We start from the raw sequence: 23,454 nt of genomic DNA, 5'->3' as shown, positions 1-23,454 counted from the left end.
TAAAGGTGGCACGATAAAATCAGACAAAAATTCTCCAAAGCAGATCCGTCTTTTAGATTTCCCGAAGATTGGCAAGGAGGGAACCGGTTTGCTCATTCTTCATTGCCTGATTTGATTAATTCGATTTGATTCATTGCCCGAGCCGTGCCTGGAGCATGTAAAGGGGATTTGAACTCAATCATCCAGTGAACTCTCGCGGATTAAATCAGAGATGTCCAACCGGGACCGTTTTAAGACTTGTGGACTTCAACTCCCAGAATTCCCCAGCCAGCAAGGGAATTGGACACCCCTGGCCAAGATTGGACACCCCTAGCTTAAAGACTCTATTTGGCTGGCCAGTTGACCATTTGTCAATAAAAAGAAAATGCATCGCTGCAAAAACCCCTCCAAGAAAAGAAAGAGAAAGTTATGTCTCATTTGCATATGGTAATTTATAACTGTAGTTCAGTCGTTAGCATCTTGATAGCTACAGATGGATTGCAGTTCAATCTTCCCTGTATCTCAACATGGCAGAGATTAATTCTGTTCATTTGGTTAAACAGTTAAGCTGGCAGGAACAGCTAACACCCTGGATAGAATAGAATAGAATAGAATAGAATAGAATAGAATAGAATAGAATAGAATAGAATAGAATAGAATAGAATAGAATAGAATTTTTTATTGGCCAAGTGTGATTGGACACACAAGGAATTTGTCTGTGGTGCATAGGCTCTCAGTGTACATAAAAGAAAAGATACATTCATCAAGAATCATAAGGTACAACACTTAATGATAGTCATAGGGTACAAATAAGCAATCAGGAAACAATCAGTATCAATATAAATCATAAGGATACCAGCAACAAAATTACAGTCATACAGTCATAAGTGGGAGGAGAAATTTTGAGCAGTTCGGAGCAGTGGTGAAATCCAATTTTTTTTTACTATTGGTTCTGTGGGCGTCGCTTGGTGGGCATGGCAGGGGGGGGATACTGCAAATCTCCATTCCCTCCCACTTCTGCGGGAAGGATATTGCAAAATCTCCATTCCCTCCCACTTCTGCGGGAAGGATATTGCAAAATCTCCATTCCCACCCCACTCTGGGGCCAGCCAGAGGTGGTATTTGCCAAACTACTCAAAATTTCCGCTACTGGTTCTCTGAACTAGGGGTGAAATCCAGCAGGTTGTAACAGGTTCTGGAGAACCGGTAGCAGAAATTTTGAGCTGTTCAGAGAACCGGTAGCGGAAATTTTGAGTAGTTCAGTGAACTGGCAAATACCACCTCTGGCTGGCCCCAGAATGGGGTTCGGAATGGAGATTTTGCAATATCCTTCCCCCCAGGAGTGGGAGGGAATGGAGATTTGCAGTATCCTCCCCCTGCCCTGTCCACCAAGCCACGCCCACAGAACCTGTAGTAAAAAAAAATTGAATTTCACCACTACTCCGAACTGCTCAAAATTTCCACTACCGGTTCTCCAGAACCTGTCAGAACCTGCTGGATTTCACCCCTGCTGTAGAGAGACTGACAATGGTAAGATAGATGGATGTCGGTTCCATGCTTGGGGGAGCGGAGAGCCGGAAGGACAATGTCCAGAGAGGAGAGGAATTCGAGCTTTTCCAAGCAAGGTTCTCTGCCACTAATTCCATGCGCCTACTCAGAAGTTGCTCTTTGCTTTAAGGAATAAACAAAGCGCCCCTGTGTATTTCCCTCCATAGACTTAATTGCAGCGGGGAAGATTAATCCCAGAGGCTCAATCCAAATTAGCAACTTTGATCTTAGAAAGCCAAACGCAGCCGGCTCAGCATTCCTTCGCTGCCTATTTTGGCTCCCAGAGTTGTGAAACAGAGAGGCATTTTAACTAATTATTCAATCAACCCGTATTTGGGGGGGGGGGGGTTTATCAGCCTAAGACCTTAAATCTGCTTAAATTAGGGGAAAATTTAACGAAACTGGCCAGGTTTTTCCACTGAGCTAAGCCACGGAAGAAGTAACTGCTAGCTCTTTTTTTGTGAAATCGATGGCGATTATTTTCCAACTTGCTCTATTACAGGTAGTCCTCGATTTACAATGAGTGACTGTTCATTTAGTGACTGTTTGAAGTTACAACGGCACTGAACAAAAATGGACTTAAGACCGTTTAAGAAGACCCGGGCTCCGTTTTCGCTGGCAGAAGGGCTAGCAAAAAAAACTAAAAACAAAACAAAAGGAGAAATGTTTCCCATTTTGCATTTGAGCATGCAAGAAGGGACAGGAAAAGAGAAAGGGAAAGAGGAAAGAAAAAGAAAAAGAAGGGAAAACAGGAAGAGAGTAAGGAAGGAAAAATAAGGGAAGAGGGGAAGGAAGAAGAAAGGAAAATAAAGGGGGAAGGAAAAAGAAGAAAAGGGCGGGAGGGAGGGAGGATGTCACACAAGTGACGTCAAGTGGGCCACGCCTGCCACGCCCATGCCCCCCTGCTCCCCCCCCCGAAGGTCAAATACAACCCCTGATTTGGCCCTCAATGTAATTGAGTTTGATACCCCTGATCTAGTGAAAAGCACTTGATTAATCTTATATTCTATTAATCTGTCAAACTATTTACTAAGTCTGCACTACTATTAATCTTCTCATCGTTCCCACCGCCCATCTTCTTCCACTTATGACTGTAGGCCTGTAATTTTGTTGCTTGTATCCTTACGATTTATATTGATATTGTTTCCTGATTGCTTATTTGTACCCTATGACTATCATTAAGTGTTGTACCTTATGATTCTTGAGGAACGTATCTTGTCTTTTTATGTACACTGAGAGCTTATGCACCAAAGATAAATTCCTTGTGTGTCCAATCACACTTGGCCAATAAAGAATCCTATTCTATTCTATTCTATTCTATTCTATTCTATTCTATTCTATTCTATTCTATTCTATTCTATTCTATTTTATTCTATTCTATTCAGAATTCTATTTTATTCTATTCTAGAATTCTATTCTATACTATTCTATTCTATTCTATTCTATTCTAGAATAGAATAGAATAGAATAGAATAGAATAGAATAGAATAGAATAGAATAGAATAGAATAGAATAGAATAGAATAGAATTCTTTATTGGCCATGATATGCTTGAACAGATTGTTTAATACACAAGCAGACACATTCACACGATATGTTAAACTTGGTTAGAATATTTTTTTTTTTAGGTTTCATTATAGCCAAATGCAATGTGCAAATCCAGGATGTTGGATTAATTTGTGGTTCAATGCACAGGCAGTCCTCGACATACGACCTCAATTTGTGAGAGATAAGTGAGAGATTTGTTAACTGAGTTTTGCCTCATTTTACGACATTTTTTGCCACAGTTGTTAAGTGAATCAATGCAGTTGTTAAGTTAGTCACATGTTTGTTAAGTGAATCTGGCTTCTCCGTTGACTTGGCTTGTCAGAAGGTCGCAAAAGGGAATCACCGGACTCAGAGACACTGCAACCGTCATAACTATGAATCAGTTGCCAAGTGTCTGAATCACGTGACTATGGCGCTGCTGCAAACGGTTTTAAATGTGAAAAAACGGTCAGGTCATAGTTTTTTCAATGATGTTGTAACTTTGAATGGTCACTATATGAACGGTTATAAGTCGAGGGCAACTTGTATTCTGCAAAAGCTAGAACAGTGATGGCTAAACTTTTTGCCATTGCGTGCCAGGAGCGGAAGGGGGGGTTGCGCACGTGCGTGCCCACATCCATAATTCTATGCGCCCTGCCCCCCCCCATGCTCCCCATGCTCCTGGCACACGATGGCACGGTAGGCCCGTTTTTTGCTCTCCCTAGCCTCCAGAGCCTTTCTAGGAGTCTGGGAAGGGCGAAAACAGCCTTCCCCACCCCCACCCCCCTGGAGGTCCCCCGGAGGCCAAAAACAGCCCGTTTGCCAATTTCCAGTGGGACTGGAAGACCCATTTTTGCTCTCCCCAGCCTCCAGAGCCTTTCTAGGAGTCTGGGGAGGGCGAAAACGGCCTTCCCCAACCCACCCACCCCTGGAGGCCCTCTGGAGGCCGGAAACGGCCCATTTGCCAACCTCCAGTCCGTTTCTGGCCTCTTGAGGGCCTTCGGGGGTGGGGAAGGCCATTTTCACCCTCCCCAGACTCCTAGAAAGGCTCTGGAGGCTGGGGAGAGAGAAAAACGGGCCTTCCCCACCACCACCCCCGAGGTCCTCCAGATGCAGAAAACAGCCTGTTTCCCTACTTCTGGTGGGCCCAGAAGGCCCGAAAATCAGCTGGCCGGCACGCATGCCAGAACTGAGCTCGAGTGCCCACCGGTATGCCATAGGTTCGTCATCACGAACCTAGAAGGTGAATTAGATTGCAGCAAGAAACCTGGTGCAACATATTTTTAACAAAAGTTTATTGCTTCGATATCGATGGCTAAGACAGAGAACCCATCCTCTAAAAGTGGTTGGAAATGAATAAATAATCTATTTGAAGATTAAGGCCAAAAGCGTTCTTTCGTATTTAGAGGTTATGTTGCATAGACCAACAATTCTGGAAGACGATCTGTTGTAAAATGAAACACTTTCTAAAGATTGGATTCTGGTTTCCAACCAGTTGTTTGAAATACTTTGCCAAACCTTCTGCTTTCACAAAGTATATTGAGTTGGCTTTGCATCGGGTAGGCAATGCCAGGCCACGCTTATGTTTTTCATTGCAAATTATATATTATTATCTTCATAGAAAAATGGCAAATTAAGTGGCCGTATTTTATTTCTCTCGAAAATAACCTTTACATTTGAAAAAAACAAAACAAAAACAAATGTGATATAGAATTTGATTCCACTTGGAAGCCGTTCCTGGAAAACAGTTCAACATATGGATTCATACTGGATCCGAAGTTTCTTTTAGCATAAGGTTTTAATACAGGCAGTCTTCAAATTACAACAGCTTGTTTAGTGACCATTCGACGTTACAATGGCACTGAAAAAAAAGTGGCTTATGATGGTTTTTCACGCTTACGAAAGTTGGAGCATCCCCATGGTCACAGAATCAAAATTCAGACGCTTGGCAGCTGACTCAGATTTATGACATTTGCGGTGTCCCGTGGTCACGTGATTTCCTTTTGCGACCTCCTGACAAGCCAAGCCAGATTCACTTAACAACCGTGTTACTGACTTAACTGCAGTGATTCGCTTAACAACTGTGGCAAGAAAGGTCGTAAAATGGGGCAAAACTCACTTAAGCAAATGTTTCACTTGGCGATGGAAATTTTTCTCTCAATTGTGGTTGTAAGTTGAGGACTACCTGTATCTAGTCCAGAGGTCTGCAACCTTAAACACTCAAAAAGCCATTTCCCACAGAAAAGAAAACACCAGGAGCCACAAAACCCTTCCCGTACCTGACTATTTCTTGAGCAGCCACAAAACTAGCATATGTAGTTGAATTAAATGTTCTGTTTTCTTCTGAAACTTTTCTTTTCTTGGATTTATCCATGGTTGGCCTACCAGGGGTTGAAAAGCTCAATAAATCGCGTGCCGGCAGGTGTCGCACATTGGCTGTTGTGACCCATATTTTGAGTGACAGGGAGCCACAGCAGAGGGGTGAAAGAGCCACATGCGGCTCCAGAGCCGCAGGTTGCTGATCCCTGATCTAGTCTCTTGTTTGATTTGCTAAAGAAATGCAGAAGTCCCAGATAGAAATTTCTGTAGTTTTTTCAGTTTAATACATAATTCTTATCATACTAACTATTTACTAATGACTGCATATCAACTTGATATTAATAATGTTCTGAAGGTCTAAATGGCTACAAAATATTCCAAAATGCAGCCTTTGTTTCACTCTGGAATTGCTAAGTAATCTTATAACGCTTGCAATTCTCTTTTCTCTTTATTTGTCTTAACGTTCTTTCTGTCGTCTTACAATATTTCGGTTGCTCTTATTTTCTGGGGGGGGGGTTTCTTCCTCTGATCGTGTTCCCATGATTCTAATTTTTTTTTATCGATGAAATCCAATTGCGTTAATGGCTACTATCAATAGCAAAGGTCCAACCGTATCACAAAGACATGTGGGATCTAAAATTAGCACACTTGATAAGGAAAGGACTTTTTGGTCCCATGACATTTCTTGCGATTTTAAAGTGTAACGGCATGCACGCATCACTTTAAAAAAAAAAAAACCTGCAAAAAGGGCAGATTTGAGATGATTACACGCACAGATGGAGCCGAATCCTAGTTAAGCAGTGTTCGAGGAGTGTGCATGTAAATCAGTACAACGCAACCCCAAAGGAGTTGGGCTGCATCGTTTTTGGCTATCTTTGCTTTATGCCAATTCTCTATGGCCCACCCCACTGCAGGAGATACGAAAAAATGGGGGGGGGGGGAGATAGAGAAACCTCCGGTGCACTGAAAGAATTTACGGCCGTAGGCTTTTATCTCTGGAAATCATTTTAGCTGTTTTCCTCCTCAAACCAGAAACGGAGGAGGAGGAACCGAGAGGGAACAGAAAGGGAAAAGAAATGACTGGATGGGAGAGAAGAAGGAAGGAAGGAGAAATCCCATAGCTCAGGGGTGGGCTTCAAAAATTTTAGCAAGGGGTTCTCTGCCTGGTTGCTGGGAGGGCGTGGCCATGGTGGGCGTGGCCTAGTCGGCCTCCTGCACCACGGCAAGGGTGGTGTTTTTGCCCTCCCCAGGCTCCGTAGGCCCTCTGGAGCAGGGGTGGGTTCTAAATTTTTTTACTACCGGTTCTGTGGGCGTGGCTTATTTTGTGGGTGTGGCTTGGAGGTCATGTGACTAGGTGGGCGTGGCTAGCTGGTCAGAGTCATTTCTGGAAGGTCCTCGCACTTACGACCAGTCCTCGCGCTTACGACCCGACTCATTTGTTTGCTTTTAACACTGATCAGCTGTAGGATGGCCCTTTGAAGCCCCGCGGCAAGAGTTTAAATAGTTTTTTTTCCCTCTAGTCATCAGGAGGCAGCAATAGATTGGGGGTGGGACCAAATAAAAGGTAAGAATAACGTGGGGGTGGGAGGGCGGGGAGGAGAACCAGTTCGGTGATGTCATATCGTCACCGCTACCGGCTCAGCCGAACCAGACCGAACCGGGAGGAACCCACCACTGGTATGTAGATACTGTTTATGTCTATGTGTTTGTTGATGGCTAATTTGACCGAGTGACCTGCTTCTAGAAATTCCCTGCTGTTTTCGGACTTGACTTGGTCTAGGATGGTCCCCGTTTCCCAGCTGAAACTCTGGCTACGTCTGGTCCATATGTTGAGAAATTAAAGAGCTTTCATCATATCTTCTGACTGCTAGAGTCAGTTGTTGACTGTAGCTTTGGGGGCATTGAAGGCAACTTCTGTCTTTGCCGCAGACAAAGCAGCTGCTACTTCTCTGGTCTTCAGACAATAGTGGATTTTATTTGCTCAGAGCTCCAGGTTTGGTTTGGTTTTTTTTCCCTGCATGGGGAACCCCTCCTGGAACCAGTCCAAGCCTGCCCCAGGTTTGGCCATCCTCCCCAAATCAAAAGCCCCAGCCAACTCCATCCGTCCCAGAGGAGACCAGGGGAAGCAGTTGACGAGAGACCTGAGCTGTTAAAATGGCCATCAACAAGTCATACTTCACAACGGATTAGAGGGAAGTAATAAGAAGGATTATCTGAACTTTTGGGTTATCAGGGGAGGATTAGTCAGGCTGCTGGTGGGGACCCTCTAGGAGGGAAGAGGGTTGGGGAGGGGGAGGAGAGCACAAAGGACCTGGCATCTCTCCTACAAACTATCCCTTTAGCTACAAGAATGGGCAAGTGGAAAGCTGATCCCAAAGTATTAACAAGAGGAGAAGAGAGGGAAACTGCCTTCGGGCAGTGGAGACAAAAGCTGCGTTCCTGAATTCATTCATTTGTCTACCTTCAAGGAAGGCACTGGACCTGAAAGTAATCAAAGGGGTGGAGTTTGCACATAGGACGAGGGGGAGGGGGAAGGAGGAGGAGAAAGGAGGAAGGAGGAGGAAGAAGAAGGAGGAGGAGGGGAGGGGTGGAGGAGGAAGGAGGAGGAGGAGGAGGAGGAAGGATCTTGACAGACTTGAACATTGGGCGCTATCTAACAAAATGAAATTCAACAGTGCAAAAAAGCAAGGTTCTACATTTAGGGAAGAAAAACAAAATGCACAGGTACCGTATATGTGGTACCTTGCTCAATAGTAGTAACCGTGAGAAGGATCTTGGAGTCCTAGTGGACAACCATTTAGATATGAGCCAGCCATGTGCAGCAGCTGCCAAAAAAGCCAACACAGTTCTGGGCTGCATAAACGGAGGGATAGAATCAAGATCACGTGAAGTGTTAATACCACTTTATAATGCCTTGGTAAGTATTCCACACTTGGAATATTGCATTCAGTTTTGGTCGCCACGATGTAAAAAAGATGTGGAGACTCTAGAAAGAGTGCAAAGAAGAGCAACAAAGATGATTAGGGGACTGGAGGCTGAAACATATGAAGAACGGTTGCAGGAACTGGGTATGTCTAGTTTGATGAAGAGAAGGACTAGGGGAGACATGATAGCAGTCTTCCAATATCTCAGGGGCTACCACAAAGAAGAGGGAGTCGAACTATTCTCCAAAGCACCTGAGGGCAGAACAAGAAGCAATGGGTGGAAACTGATCAAGGAGAGAAGCAATTTAGAACTAAGGAGAAATTTCCTGCCAGTGAGAACAATTAATCAGTGGAACAACTTGCCTGCAGAAGTTGTAAATGCTCCAACACTGGAAGTTTTTAAGAAGATGTTGGCTAACCATTTGTCTGAAGTGGTGTAGGGTTTCCTGCCTGGGCAGGGGGTTGGACTAGAAGACCTCCAAGGTCCCTTCCAACTCTGTTATTCTAGTCTATTCTAAGGGGAAAAGCAAAAGAAGGGAAAGAGAAGGAAGAAGGAAGAACAACCTTTCGATCGACAAGCTCAGCATCTTAGCCACTGAGCCACCGCGTCCCTTTGCGCCACCGCATCCCAATCAAAGGTAGCCTGTTGTAACTGTGCAATTGCTAGATCTTTAACAAATCCACCTGGTTTTGGGGACGCAGCCCCTCGCCTACAGTCGTTTTGAAGCAGTCAGATAAAAACCTCACAGGCATATTAATCTATCACACACAACTTGGTTGTTGTTAACCTCAGGAAGGACAGCTCCATAAGCAAGGCACCGTTTATTGCTGGAGAAAATTTAAAACAGCCTCAGCCGAGCGCTAGGAGTATTCAAAGAGGCCCCGTTAAATGTTACACTTCCTGGAAAGCAAATAAATACACTCCACGTTGACCAAACCTTTGTGTGCAATTGAGAAGGCTAACGTCGGAGACAGGAATATGAGCGTCTGGCACGACATGAGAATATCGCCATAATAGATATGTCAAATTGTGGCAGAATTGCTGTGATCAATGAAAGACAGCGATGGCCGAGTACCAACAATATAGAATAATAAACCAGAAGAAATGAGGGGCAGAAGGAACAGCGAGACCGGAGTACTCATCGCACAGAATAATAAACTGAAAGAAAGAGGAGGCAGAAGCTCAAGAGAACAGACGATAACAGTATAAACTATGGTAATAAGATTGGATTTCCCAGAAAAATTGCCGCTCTCAATAGGAAACGGGTCCCCGGAGAATTTTATTACGTGCAACCGTAAGTTGTTGTTTTCAGGTAATGCAATTGTTGGCTGGCTGCAAGAAGGCAGCTTAAGATAACAGAATCACAGAATTGGAAGGGACCTCGGAGGTCATCTAATCCACCCCCCCCTTCTCAAGGAGGAAACTCTATACCATTTCACACAAATAGTTGTCCAATCTCTTCTTAAAAGCTTCCAGTGTTGAAACATTTACAACTTCTGGTGGCAAGTTGTTCCATCGATGAATTGTTCTAACTGTCAGGAAATTTCTCCTTTATTCTAGGTTGCTTCTCTCCTTGATTGATTTCCATCATCTGTTGCCAGGGGTGAAATCCAGCAGGTTCTAACAGGTTTGGGAGAACCGGTAGCGGAAATTTTGAGTAGTTCAGCAAACCAGCAAATACCAACTCTGGCTGGCCCCAGAGTGGAGTGGGAATGGAGATTTTGCAATATCCTTCCCCTGCCACGCCCACCAAGCCATGCCCACAAAATCGGTAGGGAAAAATTTTGAATTTCACCCCTGTCTGTTGCTTCTTGTCCTGCCTTCAGATGTTTTAGAGCAGTGTTTCTCAACCTTGGAAGCTTGAAGATGGGTGGACTTCAACTCCTAGAATCCCCCAGCCAGCAGCGCTGGCTGGGGGATTCTGGGAGTTGAAGTCCACCCATCTTCAAGCTACCAAGATTGAGAAACACTGTTTTAGAGGATAGCTTGACTCCCTCTTCTTTGTGGCAACCCGTCAAATACTGGAACACTACTATCATGTCACCCCTAGTCCTTCTTCTCATCAGACTAGACATACCTTATTCCAGCAACTGCACTTTATATGTTTTAGCCTCCAGTCCCCCTAATCGTCTTGGTTGCTCTTCTCTGCACTCTTTCTAGAGTCTCCACATCTTATTTTTATATCATGGCTACCAAAACTGGCTCCAGTATTGCAAGTGTGGTTTTACCAAGGCATTATAGAGTGATATTATTTATTTATTTATTTATTTATTTATTTATTTATTTATTTATTTATTTATTTATTTATTTATTTATTTATTTTCAATTTATATACCGCCCTTCTCCCTGAGGACTCAGGGCGGTGCACAGCCAGAATTAAAAACATGAAATACAAATATTAAAAACAATTAAAACCTATATAAATTTGGCCCAAAATTTAAAAAAAACCACAAACCAATTAAACATTTAAAAATTTTAAAAAATTTCTTCCTAAGCCAGCCCGGCTTGCTGGAAAAAGTGGGTTTTAAGGGCACGGCGGAAGGCACTGAGGTCTTGGATTCTCCTTATCTCTGGGGGCAGCTGATTCCAGAGGGTAGGTGCCCCCACAGAGAAGGCCCTCCCCCTGGGGGTCACCAGCTGCTTATTTATTTATTTATTTATTTAATTAATTAATTTAATAGGACTTATGTGCTGCCTTTTCTTCACAAGGACTCAGGGTGGCTCACAGCAATAAGCAACAACAAGTCCAGGTTAAAATTCAAACAATAAAAGAAACTAAAATTCCCATTAAAACCCCATTCGGTCCAGGCCAGCCTGACGAAACAACCATGTTTTAAGGTCACGGTGGAAAGAGCGAAGGTCGGGGGCCACCTGGAGCTCCAAGGGGAGCTGATTCCAGAGGGTAGGTGCGCCTACAGAGAAGGCTCGGTCTCTAGGGGCCGTCAGCCAGCATTGCTTGGCCGACAGGACCCCAAGTAGGCCCTCTCTGTGTGAGCGCACCGGGCGATGGGGAATTGTTGTTGGCCGCAGGTGATCCGCCAAATACCCTGGGCCTAAGCCATGTAGGGCTTTATAGGTAATCACCAGCACCTTGAACCTCACCCGGAGGGCAACCCGTTGCCAATGCAGGTCTCGCAGGAGGGGTGTGACATGGAAGCATCGGGACACTCCCATCACTACCCGCGTGGCCGCATTCTGCACCAGCTGAAGCCTCCGAGTGGTTTTCAAGGGCAGCCCCATGTAGAGAGCATTGCAATAGTCGATCCAGGAGGTAACGAGCGCATGGGTGACCGTGCGTAAGGCATCTCGGTCCAGGTAGGGGATATTAACACTTCCTGTAATCCTGTAATCTATTAGTAAGACAGTTCTTAAGTGAACCTGGCTTTCCACGTTGACTTCGTGTGTCAGGAGGTCACAAAAGGTGACCCTGGGACACTGCAATGGTCATAAATATGAGTCAGATGCCAAGCACCTGAATTTGGATCAGGGATGTCACAATGGTCGCAAGTGTGAAAAATTGGTCATAAGTCCCATTTTTCAGTGGCGCTGTAGCTTTGAACTGTTGTCAGTCAAGTCCTGTATTCTAGATGTCTGCAGTTTTTTTTTCCCCCCCAGATCTTACAGCTCTCCTTCGGCTTTTGAAGTTCCTTTAATGAGAGTTAATTTGACACTTTGCATAGACAGGGGCAGTTTTTATGTTAGGTACCAGGAACATGTGAAGTTTGCATCCCAGATTAACTTCTGATGAACTGTGACTCAGATTAAGCTTTGGCCAATTACCCTAATAAATCCCAGCGGGGGATGCTTTTAATTTCCTGTGGATGAAAGATCCTCTTTCTCTAAGTGCCAAACTGCCAACCCCAGGAAACCATCATCCCTCCTGCCCTTCCCAATTACGAACCCCCTTTAGGGATCCACCCCTTCCTTAGAGAACAATTACTAAACTCTGTTACCACACCGCTCCATAGTCAGCCTACAAGAACCGGGAAGAAACTTTTTGAGAAAGAGTTACAGCTCAGATCGCAAATGCACTAAGGCTTTTATCCAAGGTACTTAAACCTGCTTAAGGCATGGCCAAAGTGGCTGCATTCACACATGCTTAATTAGAGTTCTAACAGAGAGGGTGGCTTTGGGTTATTTGGAAAGTTCACCTGGAAAGCTTATGGTTCATAGCATCACGCAGACCCAGAAAAGGGCTGCTGCAGGCGCTGTAAGAGATAGATGTAGCTCAGGGGTGTCAAACTCAAGGCCTGTGGGGTGCTTAGAATTGGCCCACGGGGCCACCCTGGAAACAGCGAAGGACCGGCCTGCAGTGCCTCTGCCAGCGAAAATGGAGCTCCATTATCTCTGGCAGAGGGCTGCAGGAGGCCATCCCAGCCGAAAACGGAGCTCGGGGAGGGCTCCATTTTCGCTGGCAGAGGGCTGCAGGAGGTCATCCCAGCTGAAAATGGAGCTCGGGGAAGGTCCATTTTCGCTGGCAGAGGGCTCGGGGAGGGCTCCATTTTCGCTGGCAGAGGGCTGCAGGAGATCATCCCAGCTGAAAACGGAGCTCGGGGAGGGCTCCATTTTCACTGGCAGAGGGCTGCAGGAGATCATCCCAGCTGAAAACGGAGCTCGGGGAGGGCTCCATTTTCGCTACCAGAGGGCTGCAGGAGGCCATCCCAGCCGAAAACGGAACTCGGAGAGGGCTCCATTTTCTCTGGCAGAGGACTGCAGGAGGCCATCCCAGCCAAAAACGGAACTCGGGGAGGGCTCCGTTTTCGCTGGCAGAGGGCTGCAGGAGGTCATCCCAGCCGAAAATGGAGATTGGGGAAGGCTCCGTTTTCACTGCCAGAGGGCTGCAAGAGGTCATTCCAGCCGAAAATGGAGCTCGGGAAGGGCTCCATTTTCACTGGCAGAGGGCTGCAAGGAGGTCATCCCAGCCAAAAACGGAGCTCGCGAGTCCCTTTTTGCTGACAGAGCGCTCGGGCCACCACAGGCGCCCCCGACATGAGTGATCTCAAGCTGGCCACACACACCCACTTCTCCCCCCACCCCCCACCCCCCGAGGTGATACACAACCCTGTTGCGGCCCTCAATGAAATCAAGTTCGACACCCCTGGTATAGCTGGTTTGGGATGCAACAGTCCCAGTGACCACTAGGTGCTGGCAGGGACACGACTGCCCTCTGGTGGTCACTAGGAGTTTTGCAGTCCAAATCTAGCAGCTCTAAATTTAAAAGGGTTGTGTGAATGCTGCCTCTGAGGGCTGTCAGCTGGTCTGAGTAACTAGAAGCTGTTAGAAACTATTCTTTCTATTGCCTTTGGAGCAGTGCATGTACTGGGAAGGTCAAAGAAGTCAAGATGGCAGCTGCAGCCATGCAATCAAAGCCTCAGCTCTTTTTTATGTGCATCATGACATATATTAAAAAGGGGCAGGAGTTCAATTATATGGTCTGAAGGACCATCTGGTCTATTTTCACAGAGAGAGGGAGAGAGAGGGGGGGGAGAGAAAGAGAGAGAGAAATGTCCCCACTCCCAAGTTTGGGGAGCCCTAGGATCGCCTTGTGATCTCACATTCAAGTATAGGTTAATCCTCGATTTATGACCGCAGTCGAGTCTCAATATTCAGTTGCTAAGCAACACAGTTAAGTGAAATTTGCCTCATTTTACGACCGTCCTTGCCACAGTTGTTAAGTGAATCACTTTGCTTGTTCAGGTAGTAACACAGTTATTAATTGAACTTGCCTCCCCCGTTGACTTCGTGTGTCAGAAGGTCGCAAAAGGAAATCACGTGATCCCGGGGACACTGCAACCATCACAAATATGAACCAGTTGCCAAAGAGCCTTGATAGTACAGTGGTTTAGTGCACCCTGTTATTAACACAGCTGCCTGCAATTTCTGCTGGTTCGAATCTCTCCAAGGCTCAAGGTTGACTCAGCCTTCCATCCTTTCTAAGGTAGGTGAAATGAGGACCCAGTTTGTGGGGGCAATAAGCTGACTTTGTATAAAATATACAAAAGAATGAAGGCTATTGCTTAACGCATTGTAAGCCGCCCTGAGTCTCCGGAGAAGGGCGGCATATCAATCAAATTTAAAAAAAAAAAAAAAGCATCCAGATAAGGTTCTGACCAGTTCTGGAGAAGCGGTAGCGGAAATTTTGAGTAGTTCGGAAAACCGAATAAATACCACCTCTGACTGGCCCCGCCCCCATCTATTCTCTCCCTCCTGAGTCCCAGCTGATCGGGAGGAAATGGGGATTTTGCTGTATCTTTCCTCTGCCACGCCCACCAAGCCATGCCACGCCCACCAAGCCACACTCACAGAACCGGTAGTAAAAAACGTTGAAACCCACCACTGGAGGGGTTGTAACTGAATCGGAAATAAAGTGATTGCTGATCATCTGGTCCCACTCCAGAGCAATGTTTTGGCCATTCTACTTCCACCCACCCAGATTAACTTTTCACTCTCTTATTTCTACAGACGTCTGCATGGGTGCGTCTCACCCTCAATGGCTCCACCACAAGGAGCTTTATGAACCTGCTTTCCAGGCAATTCCCCCCAAAGACAGCAGATGGGTGGTTGCTTGGATCAGCCCTGGCAACCCCAGGAACGGGGGCCACCTGTACAGAGCAGGCCAGATGTGAGTCACCGAATGTGTCAACACTGGGAGCAAACATGAACCTGCTTTTAAAATTCCCCGTCTCTGCCTCCACCGGAGCGTTCAAACACGGTAAGAGCTTTGGAAAAGTCAACAGACTTTGCGGCCTTGGGAACAAGGCATGGGGGTGGGTGGGAGTTAAGAGGGCTGGAGAGCTGCCACCTGCAGAAAGACTCACGGGAAGTGGCACCTGGATAACTCTTGGCGATGCCTAGCCGTGCCTTGATACGTCTGACTCTTAATGACTTTCTTTAGCTGCCACCTTTGTGGGTTGATGGACCTACAGCTCTAGTAATTTTGGATCTCACCACTGCTGGACACCCATCAAAACTGACCCCAGCCAGAGCATAGAACAACTCAAAGAGCCTGGATAGCTCAGCAGACTAAAAGCATTGTAATTTAACTCCAGCTGTCTGCAATTAAAGTAAGTTCGAATCTCGCCAGGCTCAAGGTTGACTCAGCCTTCCATCCTTTCTAAGGTAGGTAAATTGAGGACCCAGTTTGTGGGGGCAATAAGCTGACTTTGTATAAAATATACAAAAGTATGAAGGCTATTGCTTAACGCATTGTAAGCCGCCCTGAGTCTCCGGAGAAGGGCGGCATATAAATCAAAAAAAAAAGAAGAAGAAGAAGAAGAAGAAGAAGCAGTGCGAGATTGGAAGATGTGGAGAGACCTGGCCCATAGAATTGCCAAGAGCCAGACATGACTGAACGTTGTTGTTTTTTAATTTTGATTTATATGCCGTCCTTCTCCAGAGACTCAGGGCAGCTTACAATTCACTAAGCAATAGCCTTCATTCTTTTGTATATTTATACAAAGTCAGCTTATTGCCCCCACAAACTGGGTCCTCAATTTACCTACCTTAGAAAGGATGGAAGGCTGAGTCAACCTTGAGCCTTGGCAAGATTTGAACCTGCAGCAATTGCAGGCATCTGGTCTTAATAACCAGCTTAATAAAAGGGTGCCTTAAACCACTGTACTACCAAGGCTAAAGGTTAAATCATCATCACCCCTTCGCCTTGTTTCCAGCCCTTCCCAAAAAGAGGAAGTGGGGCAAAAAAAATGGGTAGGCTTTAAAGCAGAGGTGAGGAATCAATCATGGCCCCTTTATGACTTATGGACTTCAACTCCCAGAATTCCAGAGCTCTGGAATTCTGGGAGTTGAAGTCCACAAGTCTTCAAGCTGCCAAGTTTGAAGACCTCTGCTTTAAAGAATCTGTCGATTCTCCATTTCAGCTCAACGGCTCTACTGCACCATGTTCTGCAAGGGAGCCGAAGGCTGTGGTGATTCCAATCAAAACATTACCTCGTTGAAAGGCGGGTGGCAGATCTGTCTTGCTTGTTAGCTGATGCCACTGAAATCCCCCCCACCGGCCCCTAACCCCCTGGGCCAAGCCTCTAGGGATGCTTCTGTCAATTGGGCCCTCTGTCCCTCTTGTAACCAAAGCCGACCTCCGTCCCTTTTGTGCTGCGGATAATGAGCGAGGTAGTGGGGGCCTCTGGAATGACTCATAAGACCTTTCAAAGCCCCCATTGTCCTTTTCAAAGATGGATTACCCCAAGGATCTTCTTCCATCCTTCCACACAATGCCCACCACTGACTGCACGTCCCTCTCTGGCTGACATCTTTCTGTCCTCAAAAAAGTTGAGCGAAGTCCACAGAGAGGTTGAAGCAGCCTCTACGGTGTCTCCCTTAGGATGAGCAGACTTCAAGGCTTGTGCATCAGAAGACACCCAGCCCAGAGAAGGAAGATTGCAAGATCGGAGATAAAGGTCGCCAGTGTGGGTCTCCAGAGACTACGCTCAAAAAAAGGTCAAGATTGATTGGGGGGACTGGAAGCTAAAACGTATGAAGAACGGTTGCAGGAATTGGTACGTCTGATTTAATGAAAATAAGGATTAAGCGTGACATGATCGCAGTGTTCCAGTATTTGAGGGGCTGCCACAGGGAAGAGGGGATCAACCTATTATCAGGCCTGGAAACCACCTTTTTCGTTGGCTCTTCAGGCCTGCCACATTTACTACTACTGTGGGAAACTGGGAGGGGGGATTGTATGGATCACAGGTGATATGTACTCACAATAACATTCCTTTCTCAGAGAGTCAAGGACATCTTGCCCTGCACCTGGAAAGGTGAAATTGGGAGGCATCTCCAGTTGGGACGGTGCTTGGATTGGACCATGTGATGGATTTGTGGGTGTTGGGCAGGGGCTTGAACTTTCCTTTGGGTGGGGAAAACCTGGAAGCTCTCAGATTCGGGTTTTCCCAGTTGTGCCAATATGACATCTCTAAGAGTGAGAACAATTAATCAGTGGAACAACTTGCCTCTAGAGGTTGGGTGCGCCATCACTGGAGGCTTTTAAGAAGAGATTGGATAGCCGTTTGTCTGAAATAGTACAGGGTTTCCTGCTTGAACAGTGGGTTGGACTAGAAGACCTCCAATGTCCCTTTCAGCTGTGTTATTCTGTTATTTGTTATTCTATTATTCAAGATGGTACTCATAGCACTGCGATGGTGGCTTTTGTTAACAGGCAGAGTTGCCTTCACACTGTTGTAGCTGCCATCTTGGACTTTTTGAGCATAGATACCTCTGGCTAAGTCCACTCAGTGTCACCTTGATTAGCTGTCGAAAGGTCTGTCAAAAAGTCAGCAGTTCGGCGGTTCGAATCCCGAGTGTCGTGTAACGGGGTGAGCTCCCGTTACTTGTCCCAGCTTCTGCCAACCTAGTAGTTCGAAAGCATGTAAAAATGCAAGTAGAAAAATAGGGACCACCTTTGGTGGGAAGGTAAGAGCGTTCCGTGCACCTTTGGCATTTAGTCATGCCGGCCACATGACCATGGAGACGTCTTCGGACAGCGCTGGCTCTTCGGCTTTGAAACGGAGATGAGCACCGCCCCCTAAAGTCAGGAACAACTAGCATATATGTGCGAGGGGAACCTTTACCTTTACCTCTGACTAAGTCCACTCAGTGTCACCTTAATTAGCATGTACTGACATGGTGCACAAGCTAAATTTTGCATTGCCAAGCGCTGTTCCCTTCCCCTTCAAGCTCTGTGTTTCATGTAGTTATGGTGAAAGCCACGGTGAAGTTCTCCCTCTTCCCTGACTCCATTCCACCTATCACCCACCCCACCCTTCTTTTCCTACCACGTCCATCTCTGGTGCCCTGCCTTGAAGAGAAATCCAATATCTGACCTACGCAGAGGGAATAAACTCTTTTTGACCTCCCACAGGCCATATCAGAAATTTCAGAAGAGGCATCCAATTGCAGGAAGCACAAACAACCAAACCCTCTCTCTCCCCCCCATACCTTTATTATATGCGTTTCTCTCAGCTTTGTCTCCAATGAAATTAATCCCTTCCGTGACTGTTTTTCCCTATAGCTGAGATAAAAAGGCTCTGTGCCCGTCGGGCATTGGCAGAAGACTCTCCTGGCATGAGATACCCTGTGCGCCACTGCTGATCCCTTTCCCAGTGTTGACTGTTCCCAGTCACTGCCAGGCCTGTGACCGCCTTCTAAAGCCCTAGCGTAGAGTTCACCAATGTTTTCGGCTTTGTAGACTGGTGGGAGAGGCGGGGAGGGAATGGTTCTGCGCAGGGGTGGGCTTCAAAAATTTTAGCAAGGGGTTCTCTGCCTGGTTGCTGGGTGGGCGTGGCCATGGTGGCCACGGCCTAGTCGGCCTGCACCATAGTGAGGGGGGGGCGTTTTTGCCCTCCCTGGGCTCCAGAGACTTTCCTTGAGCCTCCGGGAGCCTCCGGGAGGGTGAAAATAGCCTCCCCAGGCTCCGGAGGCCCGTTTCTGGCCTTCCAGAACTTCCAGTAGGCCTGGTTTTTGCCATTCCCGAGCCTCCACGCGTGCTCTGCACTTACCTGCATCCAAAACGGGCTGTATGGGGACTCCTGGGAGGGGCCAGCCAAGAGTGGGATTTGGGGGTCCTCCAAACTGCACAGAATCTTATCTAGAGGTTCTCCCGAACCCCTGCAAACTCCCAGCAGCCCACTCCTGGTTCTGCATGCCAGTGGGCAAGCATGCATGCCCTTTAACTTTACTTTAATTTTACTTTACTTTACTTTAACTTTACTTCACATTCGTTTTTTATATTTTTCTCTTTTTACTTTACACTTTACTCTTTCTCTTTACTTTTCACTTTACTCTTTACTTACTCTATACTTTACTCTTTACTCTTTACTTTTTACTTTACACTTTACTTTATTCTTTAGTTTACAGTTTACTCTTTACTCTTCACTTTATTTTTTACTTTGCTCTTTACTCTTTACACTTTACTCTTCATTTTACTTCTTACATTTTACTCTTTACTTTATTCCTTACACTTTGCACTTTATACTGTATACTTTACTTTTTACTTCGCTCTTCGCTCTTTACTCTTTACCCTTTATTCTTCATTTTACTCCTTACACTTTGCACTTTATTCTTTATACTTTACTTTTTACTTCGCTCTTTACTTTTTACTCTACTCTTCATTTTACTCCTTTACTCTTTACTTTATTCTTTACACTTTGGAATTTATTCTTTATTCTTTACTTTTTACTGTACTCTTTACTTTATTCTTTATACTTTACTCTACACTTTACTCTTTACACCTTTACTTTTTACTTATAATATTTGGTGCCTTCAAGTCAATGTTGACTCGAGGCAACGGCCTGAACATGTCCCGGCAGTTTTCTTGGCAAGATTTTCGGAAGTGGTTTTTCCTTGCTTCCTTCTTCCTGGAACGGAGACAAAGGGATGCCCCAAAGTCACCTAGCTGACATCATGCCTAAGCAGGACCAGAATGACAGTTTCTCAAGTACCTACTACACCACCCTGGCTCTCTACTAGATTATTTTCTAATAAACGTTTTGTGATTATTATTTTTTTTTAAAGGCAATTGAACGTTTTTGGTTTGTTTTTTATCCTTTAAAATGTTTCGCTTCTCATCCAAGAAGCTTTGTCAGGTAGAGTGGAAGGAGATCCTCTTCCACTTTTTCCACTAGGGTCACCAAATCACTGGTTCAAGGACCACCAGGCCCCCAGCTGAAATTCCTCTGGATAGCAATAGCACTTAGACTTATATGCCGCTCCAACGTGCTCTACAGCCCTCTCTAAGCGGTTTACAGAGTCATCCTATTGCCCCCCTCCCTAATAATCTGGGTCCTCATTTTATCAACCTTGGAAGGATGGAAAGTTGAGTCAACTTTGAGCCGGTCAGGATCGAACTCCTGGCAGTGGGCAGAATTAGCCTGCATTACTGCATTCTCACCACTGCGCCACCGCGGCTCTTACGTACCTTCAAAATATCAACAAAAACACAATGCTGTGTTATCTTTTCACACCACCACCGTATTGCCTGCCTTCTGCCACTTTTATTGATGTAAAAATAAACACAATTTATTTAAATAAATGCAGTTTTAAAAAGCAGGGCATAAATCAGTGGTGGGTTGCCCCCAGTTCGGACCGATTCTATAGAACCGGTAGTAAAACCGGAGGGAGGCTCCACCCACCCACCCCAACGTCATCAAAACGCTTCTGCGCATGCGCAGAAGCTTCTCGAGCGGCCCCGTTGCGAACTGGTAGTAAAGGTAAGTAGAACCCACCCCTGGCATAGATATCAGAATATCAGAATTGGAAGGGATCTTGGAGGCCTTCTAGTCCAACCCTCTGTTCAAGCAGGAAACCCTGTAACATTTCGAACAAATGGCTGTCCAATCTCTTCTTTAAAATGTCCAGTGTTGGAGCATTCACAACTTCTGGAGGCAAATTGTTCCACCGGTTAATTGTCCTCACTGTCAGGAAATTTCTCCTTAGTTCCAAGTTGCTTCTCTCCTTGATTAGTTTCCATCCATTGCTTCTTGTCCAGCCTTCAATTGCTTTGGAGAATAGATTGACACCTCCCACAGGGGTAAAATGCTCCCGGTTCGGACCGGATCACCCGATCCGGTAGCGATGGAGGCGGGTGGTTCGAAGAACCGATAGCAAAAATCCCTGCCCCCCCCCCCGTGCCCAGCTGAGCCGCGCAATCATCAGAGGCTTTTTTTTCAATTTTAAAAGCATTTTTTTCTACAATCTCTCCCGCAGAAAAAATGCTTTTAAAAGTAAAAAAAAAAAAAAAAGCCTCTGATGATCGCACAGTTCAGCTGGGATCGTCAGAGGCTTTTAAAAGCAATTAAGGAATGTAACAATTTAAATATGGAACATATTACAATGTTTTACATGTGAATATGAAAATTTTCATAGACCTATATTTTATATAAATATATAGATAAAAATAGGAAAATCAGTCTACCGATGTGATAGCTTTAAGAGCAAGTCGTAAGACTTGATTGACGTTTGTCTGTTTTGTCTGTTGTATTGTTGTATTTATGTTTGTTCGTACTTTTTAATTAATAAAAAATTAAAATAAAATAAAATAAAAGCATTTTTTTACAACCTCTTCAGCCGAAGAAGTTGTAGAAAAAATGGTTTTAAAAGTTAAAAATAAAAAAAGTTGGCCACACCCACTCAGTCACATTACCCCCACCACCAAGCCACGCCCACAGAACCGGTAGTAACAAATTTTACATTTCACCACTGACCCCCCCCTCCTCTTCTTTGTGGCAGCCCCTCAAATCTTGGAACACTCCCTATCATGGCCCCCCCCTAGCCTTTCTTTTCATTAAACTAGACCTACTCAATTCCTGCAAGAGGTTGTATCTAAATCCAGAAAGGAGGTGCATAAAGCCGAAAACTTTGTCTGGATTTAAACACCACATCTCCGTGTGCTGGCTGGGCAAGGCTGCCAGGCTGAAGTTTCCCAGTGTGATTATACCGAACAAAGAAATGCATTGTGGGCAAGGTTTATATTATTGAGATATTATTCACTGGAAGGTCACACGCTCGGTTGCTTATCGGCAGCTTGCAGCTTGGAAACAAACAGGAGTTCAAGGTGAGATCAAAAGGAAGTTGGCTTTGCGGTAATTGACGTTTTGATCTCACCTGGATTAATTTACCTGTTCCCAGGATCTGGGCATCGCGACAGGTGTATCTGGCACCAGATCACTTGTTTCTCAGTTGCCTTTGCTCCTAGTAGTTTCCCCAGCCACCCATTGTCTCTCTTCTCCTGGGGTCATTGAAGACTTCAGGACTTCAAATGAGAGAGACTCAATTCCTTTCTTCTGTTTTTGGCTAATTTGTCTATATGGAACCTGCCCGTAAAGCGGTCTTTCTCAATCTTGGCAACTTTAAGATGCGTGGACTTCAGCTCCCATAATCCTCCAGCCAGCAGCCTCTTGGCTTCTGCATATCTAACAGAACAGAACAGAATAACAAATTTGAAAGGGACCTTGTAGGTCATCCAGTCCAACCCCCTGTAGAAGCAGGAGACCCTACACGATTTCTGACAGATGGCAGTCCAGTCTCTTCTTGAAAGCTTCCAGTGATGAAGCTCCCACAACTTCTGAAGGCAACTTCTGTTCCATGGGTTGATTGTTCTCAGTGTCAGAAAATGTATTCTTAGTTCTAGGTTGAATCTCTCCTTCATCAGTTTCCATCCATTATTCCTTGTCTGGCCTTCAGGTGCTTTGGAAAATAGCTTGACCCCCCTCCTCTCTGTGGCAGCCCCTCAGATATTGGAACACTGCTATCATCATAGGAGCCTGAGTGGCGTAGGAGGCTAATGCCTCCTACTAAGGCAGCATTTAACATCCAGCTGCCTGCAATTACTGTGAGTTCAATTCTCACCAGGCTCAAGGTCGACTCAGCCTTCCATCCTTTCTAAGGTGGGTAAAATGAGGACCCAGTTTGTGGGGGCAATAAGCTGACTTTGTATAAAATATACAAAAGTATGAAGGCTATTGCTTAAGGCATTGTAAGCCGCCTGAGTCTCCAGAGAAGGGCGGCATATAAAAATAAATAAATTTAAAAAAAAACAAAACAGTGTTCCAATATTTGAGGGGCTGCTCCAAAGAGAAGGTAAACTTATTTTCCAATGCACCAGAAGGCAGGACAAGAAACAATGGATGGAAACTAATCAAGGAGAGAAGCAACCTGGAATTAAGGAGAAACTTCGTAACAGTGAGGACAATTATCCAGTGGAAGAGCTGGCCTCCAGAAATTATGGAAGGAGGCTGGCAGCCACTTGTCTGAAATGGCATAGGGCAGTGATGAAAAACCTTTTCGGCACCAAGTACCCAAACCGGAATGTGCGTGGATGTATGCACATGTGCGCGCGCTGGAGCGCCAAAAACCACGAAGACCAACTGGCCAGTGCGCAGGAAACCCCAAAACCAGCTGGCCAGCGCACACTTTTTGGCTGGCCTGTTTTTGGGCCGTTTTTGGGCCGTTTTCCGGTGCTCTGGTGCCCGCGAAGACCAGCTGGCTGGAAACCAGAAGAGCAGCTGTCGATGGTGCACGTGCCCAGAGAGAGGGCTCTGCGTGCCACGTCTGACACGCATGTCATAGGTTCGCCGTCATGGGTATAGGGTCTCTTGCTTGAACTGGACTAGAAGACATCCAAGGTCCCTTCCAACTCTGATTCTAT

This window comes from Pantherophis guttatus, chromosome 6 (genome assembly GCF_059756535.1).
Source record: "Pantherophis guttatus breed Tessera chromosome 6, ASM5975653v1, whole genome shotgun sequence".
NCBI classification, from domain to species: domain Eukaryota; kingdom Metazoa; phylum Chordata; class Lepidosauria; order Squamata; family Colubridae; genus Pantherophis; species Pantherophis guttatus.
The sequence above is the reverse complement of the archived record's forward strand: the minus strand, read 5'-3'. Positions refer to the sequence as shown.